The sequence below is a fragment of the Mirounga leonina genome, unplaced genomic scaffold, assembly GCF_011800145.1.
Source record: "Mirounga leonina isolate KUSES-001 unplaced genomic scaffold, KU_Mleo_1.0 Mir_174, whole genome shotgun sequence".
NCBI lineage: Eukaryota > Metazoa > Chordata > Mammalia > Carnivora > Phocidae > Mirounga > Mirounga leonina.
Genome location: NW_023270451.1, coordinates 16750004 through 16768828, shown reverse-complemented (window position 1 = coordinate 16768828; position 18825 = coordinate 16750004).

Here is an 18825-nt window from a genome sequence, read left to right as displayed (position 1 = left end):
AATATAAATATGAATTTTATGTAAATATTAAGCAAATCATTGTACATATAATTAAACTGAATTAATTTAAAATTTTGATAATTACTTAAATTCTAATTAACACGTTATAAATTAATATAAATATTTATACAACTCTATATTGCCCATAAATATCTGAAAAGGGGGTCTGGGAATCAATAGGATTAGCTGGGGTTTCCCCAAATGATTTATTAAAAAATGTGGGTAGAAATGCCCAAATTGCATTCCCCTGTCAAGGAAGAGTAAACTTCTGTCATGAAATATAATATTCTGTCTTGGTTCTCTGTAATATATATTTCTCCAAGCCACTGTTCCCTGTGTAGGTGAAGATTCAGGATGTAAATTAATTACCTAATGGTCATTATATATTTCACTTTCTCTAAAATATCCTCCTCCTGTCTCAAAAGTTACGTATGTGTATAAGGGTTGGTTATGAAATTCCTCCCATTTTAAGTGGTTGATTACTATATGGAAGTAACACAAGTAAAGAAGGATACAGTGGGGTCCTTTGGTCATTTTATTACATTACCTTCTATCTATGAAGCAAGTTCTGGTTCAAACAGAACATGTGGCCTCTCCAGTTATAAGCAACCCCACTTAATTGTCAAAGAAACATGCTTGCCATGTACTTTGAGTCTTGCTGAACTCCCATGAATTGTTTGTCCATTGCAATTCTGTATTCATGCGGCATGGTGAAAACTATATGAAAATGGAGAAGCAAGGAACACTACACATGTTAACTTGTGTGCATGCTCCCATCATTCTCTTACAAATCACAAATTCAAAGATAAAATTAAGAATGTCAAGATGGCAACAGTAAAGCATTAAGCCAAGCATAGAGTCCTTCTGACTGTGGAGTCCTGTGTAGCTGCTTAGGTCATATGCCCACGAAGTCATCTCTACTCTCAAGTTGGTTGTAATACACCCCTGACATAAAGTGATGAAAAAGGCACATCATCTGTATTTTTTTTAAAAGCTCATAATCCCAGTCTAATGGTAAAAAATATACCAGACAAATGCATATTGAAGGAAACTCTACAAAATACCTGACTGGCACTGTCAAAACTATCAAAGCCATTGAATACAAGAAAAATCTGAAAAACTATCAAAGATCAGAGACACTAAGAGATAAAATGACTAAATGGGATATGACAGACTAGACTAGATTGTGGAAGAGAAAAAAAGGCATTAATTAAAAAACTGGTAAAATCCAAATAAAGTGAAGAATTTAATTAAAAATAATGTCCCAATGCTGGTTTCTTAGTTTTGACAAATGCAGGTGACAGTGGAAGCTGATAACACTGGAGGAAGCTGAAACTGGATGAGGGTTTTTAGCAACTCTCTGTAAATCTTAAATTATCCCCAAATAAAAAGTTTATTTTTAAAAGTTACTTTATCCCACTTTCCTTGCTAACCATTATCCTCCCTCTTCATCTGACAAATAAATAATGATAATGATAATATTATGTTTTAAAAAAAATGAACTTTTCTCAGAAGAATTTTAATGGCAACTAAGCTACCAAATGGGAATATAAATTATAAATATTTAAAGATATTATTAAATTATGCAGAAAAGATATGTCACTGAAAGAAACTGTCCAAAACTTTAGTTTCCAAGACCCCTTAAATAAAGTCTATCAAATTCCTGGTTACAGAAAAAAATAACATTCATACAAGAAGCAATAGGTTCTGTTTAGGTAATAACTTCAGATCTGCAACACGTATAGGAAATTCACATTACGTCTTATTTAGCATTCTCCCTCTTTGAAATGGCAAATTTCATGTTAATATCAAAATGTAATAACAGTTCCTTAGACCATTTTCATCTATTTTTCAACAAAAGCTATTGAGATAACTGTAATACACAAAGTACTGTTCAAGGTTAAGAAGAAAAATGTGGGATGAGGATAAAACCTTTCTGTCACCAAGTTTTATAGCTGATAGCAGATAGAAAAATACTGTGCAGACTTTCTCAAACTGGCATCTCAGAAATCCCTTGTGTATGACTAACTGCCTTGATAAACTGCAATTACATTTGTAGCAAAAGGTCCTGGAGAGGAAAGGCATTGACCCAGGGAAAATGAAAAAATCCCAAGGCACTCTTTGAAGGCCATTTGTAGCCATACTTAAATAATTACAGTATGAGCCCAGCCTTTTTAACCATGTACCTCTCGAATTCATGAGCCGAACCACAGGTGTGTAACATAGGTTAATACATCTTTTACTTAGTAAGAGTATAGCAAACAATTCAGTAAATGAAAATCAAACTGTTATGTAAAGATATTTTACTCATGCAAATTTTAAGGTCAATATAATTATTTGGATAATGCAAAATAGTTTCCCTTCTTGTGGGAAAATGGCATTTACAGGTGATCATTTAAAATTTTAGTTCAAAGTTTACTAATATCAACCTTACACGCGCACAGAGTTTCAAGAGTCAAATAGATTATCCAAGGCTTCTCATAAGAAACAGCAGGTCCGTGCTTGACTCCATCCCTTTTTCCCAATCTTGAAATAACCAAATTCAATTTTTTTTCAGATGATTCATTAGTATGTAATTCTGGTAAGGTTTTATATCTATATGCATTTATTTTATCTTAACGGTAACATCAGGTTTCTGTATCAGAGGCAGACCAACTGTTTACTCACAGAATACCCTGTCTCAGTTCTCCATATTCCGTTTTATCCACAGAGCAATGATTTCTCAAGTTTTTGTTGCAGGCCATTTTGAGGAAACCCAATATAAAACAGGCTCTCCCTTGACTTCACTTGCAAGGGGTCTGTATTTCTGAATTCAGAAATTCTGAAATTGGGAGATTATACGGCGCTGTCACATCTGCCCCTCTCCTCTGCAGTAAGAGACACAGAGACAGAGACTGAAAGCCTTTCTTAGAGGAACAGGGGAAGGTATCTTCCCTCAAGTGTTAAGTATTTGGCTCTGGGGGAGATAAGGTTTTATTAATTAATTAATTTATTTATTACCCTCTGAATGGGAGCAGATGGCTACTTGAAGGACAAGTAGTTATGGGCCCAACAGCCTTAGTGGTGTGAAGAACAAATGGGTCTGGCGGGGAAGAAGAGACATTCTCTCTCTTTATAGCATATTGATTTCCATTGTTCAGAAAGCCTCTACCATGCAAAAACATGAAATTTTTCATTTTGCTTCCTGATGTATTCTACATGTGTAACTACTACACTTGTATTGCTATTTCTAACTTTTAAAATTGTAGGCACTAGTTTTGGCATCTTATTCTTTCACACACACCCCCAATGAATATTCCCTGCCCCCACAACTCTCAATGTAGTTTTATCATAATCTTGGTTAGCTCAGTATTCAACATTTTTATTATTACTACCATGTAAATGATACTATTGAGGCACCAAACTATGATAGCTTTCCTTTATTGCTCAGTAATAGTCTTCCTTGCAGCTAATAATGTATTTTTTCCCCTGAGTATTCTGTTCCCTTATCCACTCATCTAGGCTGACGCTTTCCCCTCACCAGTCTTTACTTATGTTAAAAAACCAAGAGATTCTCTCCAGTCCAACTTGTTGAGGAACTCTTCTGAAGAATTATGACTTGCAGAGAACAGCACTGAAGGCATGACAGTTAGGGACCTGCAGCAGTCACTTGCGCTTTCTCACCTCAAATTGTCTCCACTTCTCTGATTTCAGCGGCAGCTGGGGTAGACTGTGCCCTGTGATCTCAGACTTACCTTGTTCTGGCATCATCCCATCTCAAGCTCTCTTTGTATGACTTTCTGCCCTCCCACTTGGTGCCTAGCCCACCCCCAAACATGGCCCAGGAGAGAGGAAGAGTTAACCTTCAGGCGTAAGTTCAAACAACTGGAATGGCAGCCATTGAATGAGAGGTGCGGCCTCCTCTCATGCAAGGGAACAATCCTTGGGGCCACTACAGATGCTTCTCACAGTGGTCCTCTACAATTGAGTCTTAGTTGCTCATTGTGACCCTAATAAGGGTATTTTTATATTGGCTTTTCCTCTTTCTTTTTCTCCTTCCCCCCCCCCCCCCCCCCCCCCCCCGCATTCCCTCACTCCTGCTCCCTGGGATTATCTCCCACATGAACCATTACCAAGTTCTTGTTCTGAGGGAACCCAATATAAAACAGGATCTCCCTTCACCATCACCCTGGCAATTTTCTTCTCCTTTCCCTTGGGTTAGCATTCCAGCTCTATGGATCCTCCTCTTTCCCTTACCTTCTTTTTTGTGGAATACGTCCTTCAATAGTCTCCTGAGAAAGTATTTTCCTTAGAATTTTGAAGACATTCTCCAGTGTTTTCTGGCTTCCAATCATGCCGCTAAGACATTGAATGCTTTATATTAGATATTGTATTAAATTTATTTTCCTCTCTGGAAAGTTGCAGGATCTTCCTTTTTTTTTTTTTTTTTTTTTCCATTAGTGTGCTGGAATGTCAGTTATGTGGTTGTGGCTGTCATTCCTTCAGTTAGGAAACTAGTAGAAAATTCTGCAATCTCATATTCCTATTCTAGAAAATCTACTTGCATTTGTTAATGATTTCCTTTCCTCCGTTTCTTTTTCCCCCTTTCTAGAAATCCTATTTCACAAATGCTGGGCTTCCTGGAATAGTCTTCTAGTTTCTTTATAGTTCTCTTTATAGTGCTCTTCTATTGCTCATATCTTAAAAAAAAAAAAAAAAAATTACGTCCTGGAGAGTTCTTCAACTTTATCTTGCAATTCTTTCACTGAAGTTTTAGTTTTTACTGCATATTTAAATTTTGTAGAGCTCTTTTTGTTCCCTGAATTATCCTTTTTTATTTCACCATTGAATAAAGGTCTTATTTATGGACTCTGTCATCTTTCATTTCATTGCATATAATAATAACAGGAGCAGAGTGGTTTGTTTTTTCCTCCCTGATATTGCTTCCTTAAAGCTACTTTTTTTTTTACTTTCTCTCTCTTTCATATTTAATTTTGAAGCACTAGAAAGCTGACTGGGTCCTTCTGTTGGTTGCTCACTAAATTTTCTGTAAGGTAACCAAGTTGGTCATTTTGTGAGGGCATCACTCCTCTGGCTGACCCATGCCAGCACTGGAGTGTTGACCCTCTCCTGCGTGGAAGGGTAAGTCTGTCTGCCAATGTTCTGGGCTAGAGTAGGAGAAGAAAACTGGAAGTCTCAGACAATGCAGAAATTCTTCGTTTTACTATCTCAGGAGACTAAAACTACTCTGTTCTGCTAGAATGGAGAGTAGTAAGCCCGTCAGTGAAATGGGAGAAGGGAGCTTGTGTACCCAACTGTCTGTTAAAGAATCTTTTGAATAATCATTTTAGCCCCTCATTTATCTCTATCTCTATGGATAACAAGAAGTAACCAAAGCTTGAGCCTCTTGGGAAATTGTATTTTTAAGTCAGTGACCTCACCACTGCTGATAGAATTCAGCATTCTCGCATCTGCTAGGTCATTTGCCACATTATCTGCTTTCCAGTTAACAAAATTTTTATTACTTTCTCCTCTCTCCTCTCCAAATTCTTTGTCCATGTACCTTACACCATTTTTAAAGTCCTATTACTACCATTTTAGAGGTATTTTAGGAGGTGGTGATATACAACTGTGTGGAAAATGTTAGTTTCAATCGGATAGGCTATAGGTTCTCAAAGTTAATAAAATGTTCTTATACAGAAATATCTACTCTCTTTTCTTTTTTTTCTTAAACAGGGTTTATCATAAATAATTTTACCTTTTTTTGCTATTTTCTGGCAATGTGATTTATCAATTATATGATTTTGGTACAACAAATGAGATCCTCAAGATTTTATTTTGTAATATCTGAGGCTACTTATGCTAAATTAAGTAGCTCCCAAGTTTTTCTAATTTTTTTAAGTTTTATACTATTATTCTATGATTCTTTGGTTTATTTTTTTTTTAAGATTTTATTTATTTATTTGACAGAGAGAGAGAGACAGCGAGAGAGGGAATACAAGCAGGGGAGTTGGAGAGAGAGAAGCAGGTTTCCCGCCGAGCAGGGAGCCCAATGAGGGTCTTGATCCCAGGACCCTGGAATCATGACCTGAGCCAAAGGCAGACGCTTAATGACTGAGCCACCCAGGTGCCCCTCTTTGGTTTATTTTTAACTAATCTTTGTATCTCAGTACTGACAGGATGAATTAGTGGCTTCTGTTCTAACTATTTTACACACAATATGGAAGGCTAGAGTGGTTCTACTTTACAAAGGCATAAAGTATTAAAAAAAAAAGTTTTTTGACAGGTACTTTGTTGGAGGTCCTAGCCCTCAATTTTTCCCCTCTTGCTTACATTTTTAATATGACTGGTATTATTATAATAGAGTCTTTGAATAAATGAGGCCTTGTTGTACCTTAATAACAATAATAAAGATGATGATGATAATGCTAGTAATAATAATAATTTCTAAAATTTATGGAGGGCTTACTCTCAAGTACTATCTTAAGGGCCTTACATACATGTCTCATTACAATCTTACAAAGTACTAGTATTATCTGTACTATTGTACTGAAAAGAAAACAAGGACTAGAGAAATGATATTTCCTGTTACTAGAGTGAAAAAAAAACGTGAATCTGGGATTTTACTTCCAGTCTGACTGACTCTAAGATCTCTGTTGTCCCATTTCCATGCTATACTGACTCTGCAAAGCAGCTTAATAGATGCCACAAATGGACAATAGATATCACAAATGCATTTTTATATAATTTATAAAGTTTACATTGCAGGCTAAGATTAAATCAAGGACAAGCAGCTCAATAAGAATAGACATTGCGGTCACAGGTGAATGCATGTGTAGTGGCTGTGAATCCCCAACCCTGGAAGTCACAAGCTGGCTCCTGAGTGTTATATAGAATTTGATATAAATGATGTATAGGGCGCCTGGGTGGCTCAGTCAGTTAAGCGTCTGCCTTCAGCTCAGGTCATGATCCAGGATCAGGTCCTAGGATTGAATCCTGCATCGGGCTCCCTGCTTAGCAGGGAGTCTGCTTCTCCCTCTCCCTCTGCACCTCCCCCACACTCATGCTTTTTCTCTCTCTCTCTCAAATAAATAAAATCTTTTTTTCTTTTTTTTTATTTACTTCAAATAAATAAAATCTTTAAAAAATATTAAAAAATTAAAAATTAAATAAAAAAGATGTTTAACATCCACCATGATACTTCTTAGATCAAGGCAATATGCACTTATTAACAATTCACAGTATATGAAACTATGTGAGATAACTGAAAAATTAGGGACATAAAGAAAAGAAGATATATACCCTCTGCCTACAAGGGAGTTACAACAGTCTAGTTGGAAATATAAAATTCATATAAAAATGTGAAGAATTTTACAATACAAGAAGAATTTTTGAAATGCATGCAGTATAGTGTTACTTCATAAGAGAGAGCTCGGGTGGGGAGAGCTGGAGCTGACAGGTGGTGTGCAGGAGGCAGTGCTCAGGTAGGTTACGCAGCTTTCCCACTGACAATAAGGAGTTACAAGGTATGCTCATCATCAGATGAAAGGCAGAAATGAGAATTATACAGATAGTTGCAATACAGAGAGGAAGGGAAACAGCACAGAGGATTCTCTACCTAGGGAGGGAAGTGTGAGCAATACAGTGAGAGAACAAAGGCAAGGTGATATAGTGTCATGTCTCCCACAGGGAGCCATTCCATAAATACTAGTCAGAATTGAAGATACCTGGCAAATCAGGCTGAGGAATCTGGGCAGTAGCTTTTGGCTAAAAGGGAGATTTCTTAAAGTCTTTCTAAAAAGAATGACATAATGAATCCTTAGGAAGAATCATCAAAGTGGTAAATAAGATGGAAAGAGGAAGAAGGGCAGGAGCCTCTCATGGCTGATAAGATATCGGTTAGAAGAAAACCACAGAAATCTGGGCTTGAGGTTATAATTGCTTACATACACGAGAATGATGAAATGCAGAATGGGGGCCTACTTATCTATAAAGGAAGAACTGTCATGGCTAGTAAAAAAAAAAAAAAAAGAAAAGAAAAAGTTAAAAACAGTTTTCAGGTTTTCAGATCCAGTTATCAGAAATATTTATGAAGCTCCCAATACCCAGGAATATAACATCTTAGTCATCCCCACTGAACAGGCTCCGTGCCCCTCTGAACTGAAGTAGTATTTTTGATTAGGGCCCAGCTGGTGGTTCTGGGACACTTGCCAGAGGATCTGGTGACCAGCTTAATAATTACATGTTGATTAGAATATGTAATTTATGAAAACAATTTGAAAAATGAAACCCCAAACTGCCTGGAATAAAAGAAACCTTATTACACACATAAACACATTTCATTTATTAATTTTATTCTACCCTGAAAAGGAAAGAGAATAAATTGTCATGACTATACAGAAAATCCAATAATTATTTACTCATTTAATTAATCACTCAATTAAGTGAGTAATATATCCATTCAACAAATGTTACATGGAGCACCTACTACATGCCAGGCACTGTACCAGGTATTGAAGATAAAAATAATAGTAGGATAATATCCTTCCCCAAGAGGCTCACAGATTGGTCAAAAGAATAACTCAGGGTGTTGGGGAATCACAAAGGCATGGCAGTTCCCCATGTTACCTCAGAAAATGGCAGGACTAAAAATGGGCTGGACTGATGTGGAAGGGCAAGAGGTGTTGCATCATTTAAGTGAAATTAGCTTTGTTCTTTTACTCTAAGAGTCTTTTTTTTCTCTTACTCTAGAGTCATTTTTGATCTCCCTCTTTCTTTACACCCAACATTGATTCCATTGGCAAATTTTATTAAGTCTACCTTCACAACGTATCCCAAATTTGATTGTTCCGCATATGATCCACTACTATGTACACAACTAATTCAAGTTCCACTTATCTCACATGTGGACTACTGCAATAGTCTTCTCACTGGTCTTCATGCCTCTATCCGGGCCCCTAGCGTCTCTTCACCCAACATTCACAGTAAGCCTTTTGAAGTTAAGTCAGATGGCATTACTCCATTGGTTAAACCTATACTCATTTAGAGTATAATGCAAAGTTCTAACAGTGCCCCATGGAACTCTACACAGACTATATTTGTCTCCAACCTCCTCCCCATTCTCCAGTCCAACTTCCCATGTGCTATATGGCCTCCTTGCTGCTCTCCAGCAAACCTAGTGCACTCCCACCCCAGGCTTTCATGCTAACTGTTCTCTCTGCATGAAATGCTCTTCCTTAGATACCTTCTTCTCATACTTCTTTTTGTCTTTGTGTAAATATCACTTAATGTAGCACCTTCCATAAATCTTTAGTGCTATTACTCTTTTATTCTTCTTGTTTATCATGTATTTGTTTATTGTTTGTCCCTCCCTGCTGAAATGAAACGCCACAAGTGCAGAATAGTTGATATATTTTTGTTTGCTGCAGTATCCCTAAAATATGCGTAGCACAAAGAATGCCCACAAATAGTATTTGTTGAATTAGTGAGTCAAATGTAACTGACATGGCTTAGGGCTTTTTTCTCTTTTCAGCCTACTTAAGTGGGCAAATAAACAAAGGATAAGTATTGAACAGATAACCCTCTTTTATAGTCTTTAACCTGTAACCCCTGTAAGGTTTAAGGAGCCCACAGGTTACTATTTTTTTATTTTAAAATTTAGATAGGATTTTATAGAGATTTTGGACTACAGGTCATTTTATTTTATTTTTTTAAAGATTTTATTTATTTATTTGACAGAGAGAGACACAGCAAAAGAAAGAACACAAGCAGGGGGAGGGGGAGAGGGAGAAGCAGGCTTCCCGATGAGCAGGGAGCCCGATGCGGGGCTCAATCCCAGGACTATGGGATCATGACCTGAGACGAAGGCAGATGCTCAACGACTGAGCCACCCAGGCGCCCCGATATACAGGTCATTTTAGGAAATTTTTAGAAATAGGAAAGTATGCTTTAAAAAAATCACCTAGAAACTTATTTCCCCATGTTATCCATGGCTGACATCTTCATATGGGTCTCATACTGTATGGACAATTTTACGCTCTGATTTTCATTATCTAATATTTAGGTTTTTCTTAGCATTAAGCAATTAAAGTTCTTTGAAACAATGATACGTGTGTGCATTTCTGTGTGTTTACACACAAATTGCTTTCCAGAAAGTATGTATCAGTATACACCTCAATGAGCAGACTTGGTGTCTATCTCTCCTTACCCATGCTGAGAACTCAGAGGCAAGGTAGTAGCATGGCTGAGAGCTCAAAAGCCAGGGGCATCTGGGTGGCTCAGTCAGTTGAGCATACGACTCTTGATTTCAGATCAGGTCATGATCTCAGGGTCCTGGGATCATCAAACCCCACCTTGGAGTCCACCCTTAATGTGGAGTCTGCTTAGGGTTCTCTCTCTCTCTCTCTCTCTGCCCCTCCCTACTTACTCTTTCTCTAAAATTAAATAACTAAAATCTTAAAAAAAAAAAAAAAAAAAAAAAGCCAGACTGCCCAAGTTCCAATTCTAGTTTCACCATTTGCTAGCTTTGTGATGTTGGGAAACCTGTATCACCTCTTATTGCCTCAGTTTTCCTATCTATCAAGAGGAGATAACAATGATCCCAAGCTCATAGGTTTATCATGAGAATTAAGTTGAGTAAACATATGCAAAGTGCTTAAAAGATTAAGGTTACTTACTTACAAAGTGCTTAAAAGAACTATTGGGACTTCATTAAGATAAAAAGTTTTTGCACAGCAAAAGAAACAGTCAACAAAACCAAAAGACAACTGACAGAATGGGAGAAGATATTTGCAAATGACATATCAGATAAAGGGCTAGTATCCAAAATCTATAAAGAACTCATCAAACTCAACACCCAAAGAACAAATGATCCAATCAAGAAATGGGCAGAAGACATGAACAAACATTTTTCCAAAGAAGACATCCAAATGGCCAACAGACACATGAAAAAGCCCTCAACATTGCTTGGCATCAGGGAAATCCAAATCAAAACCTCAATGAGATACCACCTCACACCAGTCAGAATGGCTAAAATTAATAAGTCAGGAAATGACAGATGTTGGCAGGGATGCGGAGAAAGGGGAATCCTCCTACATGGTTGGTGGGAATGCAAGCTGGTGCAGCCACTCTGGAAAACAGTATGGAGGTTCCTCAAAAAGTTGAAAATAGAGCTACCATATGATCCAGCAATTGCACTACTGGGTATTTACCCCAAAGATACAAATGTAGGGATCTGAAGGGGTACATGCACCCCAGTGTTTATAGCAGCAATGTCCACAATAGCCAAACTGTAGAAAGAGCCAAGATGTCCATCAACAGATGAATGGATAAAGAAGATGTGGTATATATATATATATATATATATACAATGGAATATTATGCAGCCATCAAAAGGAATGAAATCTTGCCATTTGCAATGACATGAATGGAACTGGAGGGTATTATGCTGAGCGAAATAAGTCAATCAGAGAAAGACATGTATCATATGACCTCACTGATAGGGGGAATTCTTAATCTCAGGAAACAAACTGAGGGTTGCTGGAGTGGTGGGGGGTGGGAGGGATGGGGTGGCTGGGTGATAGACACTGGGGAGGGTATGTGCTATGGTGAGCGCCATGAATTGTGTAAGACTGTTGAATCACAGACCTCTACCTCTGAAATAATACATTATATGTTAAAAAAAGAAGAAGAAGAAGAAGATAGCAGGAAGGGAAAAATGAAGGGGGGAGGAAATCAGAGGGGGAGACGAACCATAAGAGACTATAGACTCTGAGAAACAAACTGAGAGTTCTAGAGGGGAGGGGGCTGGGGGGATGGGTTAGCCTGGTGATGGGTATTAAAGAGGGCATGTTCTGCATGGAGCACTGGGTGTTATACGCAAACAATGAATCATGGAACATTACATCAAAAACTAAAGATGTAATAATGTATGGTGATTAACATAACATAATAAAATAAAAAAAAAGAACAAACATAAAGATAGAAAAGAGAAAAAAAGAGTAAGCAGATACTTAGCATATATAAATGTTAGCTGGGAATATGAAAGAAGCAAAATTCAATATTGTATATGAACATTTAAAATGTGAGGGAAAAGTATAATATCCCATGTATCTTTGATTATAAATATATTGACTAATTTTTGACTTCTTGACCATGTTTTCTTTTTGTAATTAGTCTACTTAAGTCCTTTTCTCATAATTTATTCATTTGTGTTATTTAGATATTGAGATGAACTTTTCACATATTTATTGAAAATATTCCTCTAATGAGTTATATTGTTGGTTCATTATTATGTATTATAGTTCTAATGTACAGAAAATTTTTAACTTATATTGTCAAGTCTATCAGTTTATGCTTATGCTTCTATATTTTCTCCAGTATTTTATGACTTAAAATTTATATTTAGTTCTTTAATTCATCTGGAACTTAGTGTATGGTAGGATGTGAGAATTTACCTTAAAGTTTCTATGAAGCAAATTTTCTCAATATCATTTATTAAAAAAATTCATCCATACCCACTCTTTTATAATACTTCCTTTATATTATGCTTATATGGATGATATATATATTTATATACACACACCTATATATATATACACATATCATATCAAAATTAAATTCCATATCCTAAAGATTAGTTTACATTTTATGTCAGTATTTATAGAATAAATAAATGAATCTGAGTTGAGTGGATAGTAAGGATAAAAACTGCATTGGCAGAGTTTTCCTTTGTCTGTCCAAGTAAGGCTAAATATTTCCTTCATAGGGAACTTTTCATACTAAATTCCAGTTAAAGGTAAAAAGCAATGTGTGAGAACCTCCTGCAACTTTTGCTGCATGCAGATGATCTGTGTAATGCTAATAGCTTCATATACTCAATGTGATTGTGCATGAGCCTGTTACTAATAAACCCACTCAAATAAGCTGGCTAATGTATAACACAATAAATAGAACAATTAGAAATGCCACAGTGTCAACCAAAGCATTTGTGAAATTCTAATCTTTGTTTCTAACCATTTGGGCTTGTTTCCCTGCTGTTGTTTCTAAAGCTCGCACTCTCATTAACACTGAAAAGAACAGAGGCTTTCAAGAGTTATGTAGAAGGCCTGCTGCTGATCACTTGCCCTCATATTTTTAATGAGCCTGAGCATCTGAAATTAAATGAATTTTAAGTGCAGTGTCTTGAACTCACTTCAAAATGAGTACGCAGATCTCGTTTCTAGTCCTTCAGTTATTAGAAATAAATAAATGAATGATTGAATGGATAGATCAATCAATCAATCAATCAATTAAAAGGCCCTCCATTGCCTGCCTTGTACTGTCGGACTAGATGACTGCAAGCAACTGTCTGAGGCCCCTCCACTAGGCAGGAAGTACAGCCTTCCTCTGGGTACACTGCAGGACAGATGCTGGGACTAAGGCTGGAATGTTTTTGGATCACAACTGCGACCTCAGTGAGATAAACAATAAAATTAAGGACACTTGCATCCAAATCACTTTATCCTTTTCGATTTATTTTTGGCTAATCTTTCCTGGTCAGTGTTGCTATAGTAAGATGAGCCTGCCTCCTACATGATTTCTTTATGAGGTATAAAAGCCAATCCTAATGCTTGTTTTCATTTTATGGTGAAACATCCTTAGTGTTTTCAGTAGATTTAAGCATGTTGATAGGCATTATTGCTTGCTTGCTTCCTTAGTTTCACTTGTTTTTTTGCAAAGGCTTGTGAACAATTTGTCCAAAAGAAATGTAGCAATAAAGGACTTTACCTTGTTAAAATCTTCTTCGGCTTTTTTTGGTTTTCGTTTAATTCAACATATCATCTGATAACATAAATAGACTCCAATTAGGGAAAAACATAGAGATTCTGTTTTAGAAAATAAGGATATACTGTATAAACCGATGCTAATCTCCACCTTGCTAATCAGGAATACAGAGTCTCAGAGGTCAACTTAGAGAAACACATGTCATTCAAAACTCCCTACAAAATAAAGAAACTGCCATAGCATTGTGTCACATTTAATCATCAGATGATGAAGTCTATAGACAGCAGAGTGAGGTCCGTAATATTGCTACATTATATTCAAAGGGTCTGTAGAAAGTTATGATGGAAAACTGGGACATTTGCAGATGTGTCAAATAGCTAGGAGAAAAAGATCAAAGTCTTTCAAGGTTGTGGTTGTGGAGACTCCTAATCCTGTGTTCCTTCCAAGTACAATCATATCATAGCTACAATGTGAGAATATTGGGAAGGCTTGGAGTGAACTTCAGATAAGGCTCTTATATATGAATCATGTCCACAGGCTATAATCAATCAAGTATTTCATTTTCCCAGGAGAAATGTATTTAAATTATTAATCCTGCCCAACCTATGAAGGACTGGTCATCAAGACTGCTTCTACACATACTAAATTATCTCTCACCAAAGAATATTCCACATTTAAATACCTCACAACTGAATATCTGTTATCTTTTGCATGTTCTGATTTGTCATCAAGGCTTTCTAGGATTCTGAATATGATTGATTGTTTCAGTGAGGTGCTAATCATCAGGGTAACAAAAATAGAGAATGTAAGAATCATTCACAGAATCCTTTTGCACTTGACTACATCAGAAATCCAAGTGAGAAGAAAGAAATAGGAAATCAGACCTTGCAAGGGAACCTTTTTAATTAACCTCATCAGTGCTGCTGTGGTTCAGAAAATGTGGAAGATACACAGTTCCTTTAACATGTTTGCCATATTAAATATTTAAAGCAATGATGAAGAGACTTCCAAGACCAGCTATGACAAGCAAAGAGGTTAAAAGTTATCACACTCATCCTTAACAAGAGAAAGCTGGTCAAAGTGAAAATCAATGACTTATTTTGGACCCATCAGAGAACTGACATCACAATACAAACTAAAACCCCATCATCTAAAGAGATATATACACCTAGAGACACAGGCTGAACCTGCTTAATTCAAGCAGAAGCCTCTGGAGCCATAGGTCACTAATTCTGATGACTTGCTAGAGGTTTAATAGTCCTAACTTGTCAACTAATACACAGGGTTAGCTGTCATAAAATTCACTAATAACTCAAGTGTGCACATAAGGATCCCCTGGTCCTTCACTGATATTCCTTAGAGAGAGGTGCTTGGACTACAGAGCTAGACTTGCTGGTGGAAGGAACACAGCTCCATTCCACTTTACATGATAATAGGCTAGCTCAGGAGTGGGACGAAAACATCCAATTTTCTATGTAACAAGAGATCTCTTACCTCCTGACCCAGGAAATCGCCTTACAGTACTCAGGATCTCAATGTCTACACTGCTGACATTAGTCAGAAGGCTTGTTTTCCTTCCTAAACACTACTGTCAAGCCAACAAAATAAAATGATGGGAAGAGGGACCCATGGCCAAAGAGATCAAGAATGAACCTCTCCACAGGAACTTAAAAATGTATATCCATAACTTTCCTATCCCAATTAAACACACACACACACACACACACACACAGTGCTCAGGATCTTCGGTTCCAACAATGATGAACTGCTTTACTAACCACCCAAAAAGTTATTTCTTGATATTGGTCCCTCATAAAGACATTTTTTTCAAAATATCAGAGGTTGGGGCACCTGGGTGGATCACTCAGTTGTCTGCCTTCAGCCCAGGTCATGATCCCAGGACCCTGGATGAACCCTGTGTAGGGCACCCTGCTTAGCAGAAAGTCTGCTTCTCCCTCTGCCCTCCCCCTGCTCATGCTCTCTCTTTCTCTCAAATAAATAAATAAAAATCCTAAAAAAAAAAAAATACCAAGAGGTTATGAACTTTTCAGTCTATGCATACTACAATATATAATGACCACAAACAATTTTGCTTCATGGCACACAGAGAAAATCATAATACCTACACTATAAACTGGACCAAATTGGAAAATTTTTTGGAATAAAAAGAGGGAGCTTGGTGTAAGAAAATAATTGTATGTTCTTTATATTATATAATTATAAAAATACATTATAAAGAATTAACAAAGAATCTTTGAATTTATATAAAACTTGCAAAGAAAATCTTAAATTCAAATTTAATGAGAAACATGAGGTTTTTTCATGTTAATAACTTTTTTAATGCTTGGAATGTCTACACACAATTCTTGATTAAATATTTTAATAATGATACCTTTAAATCCTAGGTAGTAAAGACTGATGAGAAACTTCTTTGCACACATGATATAAACTGCAGAAGTATATTTATTGCTTTACTGTTTTATTGATGTATACTTCTTTTTTTCCATTAACATGATTTTGGATAATCCCAACTCTTGTCATTGTACTTTAGAGTATGATCATTCTTCCAATTTAAGAGTTCTTCCTTGTTTTTCATTTATATATAATGTTAGAAAATCTTGAGATAATTAAAAATAGATTTAAATTCCAATAGAAATTTTCCATATTGAATATTTAAAACAATGATGAAGAGACTTTCAGGATCAGCTATGACATGCAAAGAGATTAGAAGTTACCACTCTCATCCTTAACAAGAAAAAGCTGGGCAAACTGAAAATCACAATACTAACAAAAACCCATCATCTAAAGAAATATATATACTCTGAGCCACAAGCTAGTTCTGTTTAATTCAAGCAGAAGCCTCTGGAGCGATATGTCAGTAATTTTGATGACTCGCTAGAGGTTGAATAGTCCTAGTTTGTCCATTATCCTAGTTAGTCCATTAAGATAACAACAAAAAATAAAATAAAATTATACAGTTTGGAAATTAAGAAATAAAACCATTTTTATTCAAAGACATCATGATTATTCATGTAGAACATCCCAAAGAATCCCCAAAGAAACTCCTGGAACTAATAAGCAAGAATGCAAAATTTTAGGATACAAAGTCAAAATACAGAAGTCAGTTGCTTTCCTGTATATTAGATTTAAACAATTGGAATTTGAAATTTGAAAAGCAATTCCTTTTACAATGGCATCCAAAAACTGAAGTACTTTGGTATAAATCTAATACAGTATGTACAGGATATAGAGAGAAAACTAAAAAAAAAAAAAAAAAAAAAAAAACTGAAGAAAGAAATCAAAGGGTCTAGAATAGACAATACAAAACTGAAGAATAGGGTTGGAAAACATACACTACTTGATTTCAATACTCACTATGAAGCCATAGAAATCAAGATAGCACATTACTGGAGGAACAATAGATAAATATCAATGGAACAGAAAAAAAAGTCCAGAAATAAAACAGCAATTGAATGGAGAAAAGATAGTCTTTCCAACAAAGAGGCTGGAACAATTAGACATCCATAAATAAACAAATTCTTAAGATTTTATAAAACTCTAGACCCAGACCTCACATTGTATACACACAAAAGTAACTCAAAATAAATTTTAAACCTAAATGTAAAACACAAAACTATAAAAATTCTAGAAGAAACATAGAAGAAAATCTGCTACCTCAGGTTTGGTAGTGAGGTTTTTTTTGTTTTGTTTTGTTTTTTAAAGATTTTATTTATTTATTTGAGAGAGAGAGAGAGAGCACATGAGAGAGAGAGAGAGCATGAGCAGGGGGAGAAGTAAAGGGAGAGGCAGACTCCCAGCTGAGCAGGGAGCCCAACATGGGACTCGATCCCAGGACCCTGGGATCACAACCCGAGCTGAAGACAGACGCTTAACCGACTGAGCCATCCAGGCACCCTGGTAGTGAGTTTTTAGATAAAATACCAAAAGCACAATCCAATTAAGTAAAACTTGGTAAACTGGACTGTCTTAAAACTAAAGCTTCTGCTGCATAAAATACACTAGTCAGAGAATGAAAAAGCAACTCATAGACTAGGAGAAAGTTCCTGCAAAACACATATCTGATAAAAGACTTCTATACAAAATACACAAGAACACCTAAAACTCAACAATAAGAAAGCAAGCAATGCAATTAAAAAACAGCCAGAGATCTGAACAGACACCTCTCCAAAGAGGAAACAAAAACAACAACAAAAGATCATTTGTCATTAAGGAAATGCAAACTAAAATACCAAGAGGTCACTAAACAACTATTCAACTAGCTAAAATCCAAATTTTGACAACACCCACTGCTGAAGAGAATGTAGAGCAACAAGAACTCTCATTCCTTGTTGGTGGAATGCAAAATGGTACAGCTACTTTGTAAGATCATTTAACAGTTTCCTACCAAACTAAATATACTCTTTACCATACAATCAAGCAATTGTGCTCCTACTTATTTACCCAAATGGTTTGAAAAAGTTATTTCCACATAAAAATCTGTACTAGAATATTTATAGCAGCTTTATTCACAGTTGTCAAAAATTCGGAACAGTCATGATATTCTTCAATAGATGAATGGATAAACAAACTGGTACATCCATATAAAAGAATATTAGTCAGTGGTTAAAATAAATGAGCTATCAAGCAATGTAAATAATAAGGATGACCCTTATCTGCATATTTCTAGTGCAAAAAGCCAGTCTGAAAAGGCTATATAGTATAAGATTTAATTTACAAGATGTCCTGAAAAAGGCAAAACAATAGCATTGGTAAACAGATCACTGTTTGCAAAGGTTTAGTGGAAGAGGGTGCTGAATAGGTAGAACACAGGAGATTTTTTAGGATGATGAAACTCTTCTGTGTTTTCTGTAGTGTTAGCTACATGACACAATGGATTTGTCAAAACTTATAGAACTTCACAGTCTGAAGACTGACCCCTAACAAGTGTATATTTTTAAAAAAAAATCATTTAGGGGGGATCTCCGGATGGAATGCATCTGATGACAAAATAATCTAACTGTATCACAAGTGTATGAAACAATGTCACTGAAGTTGATGGGGAAAAACAATGTCTACCGAAGT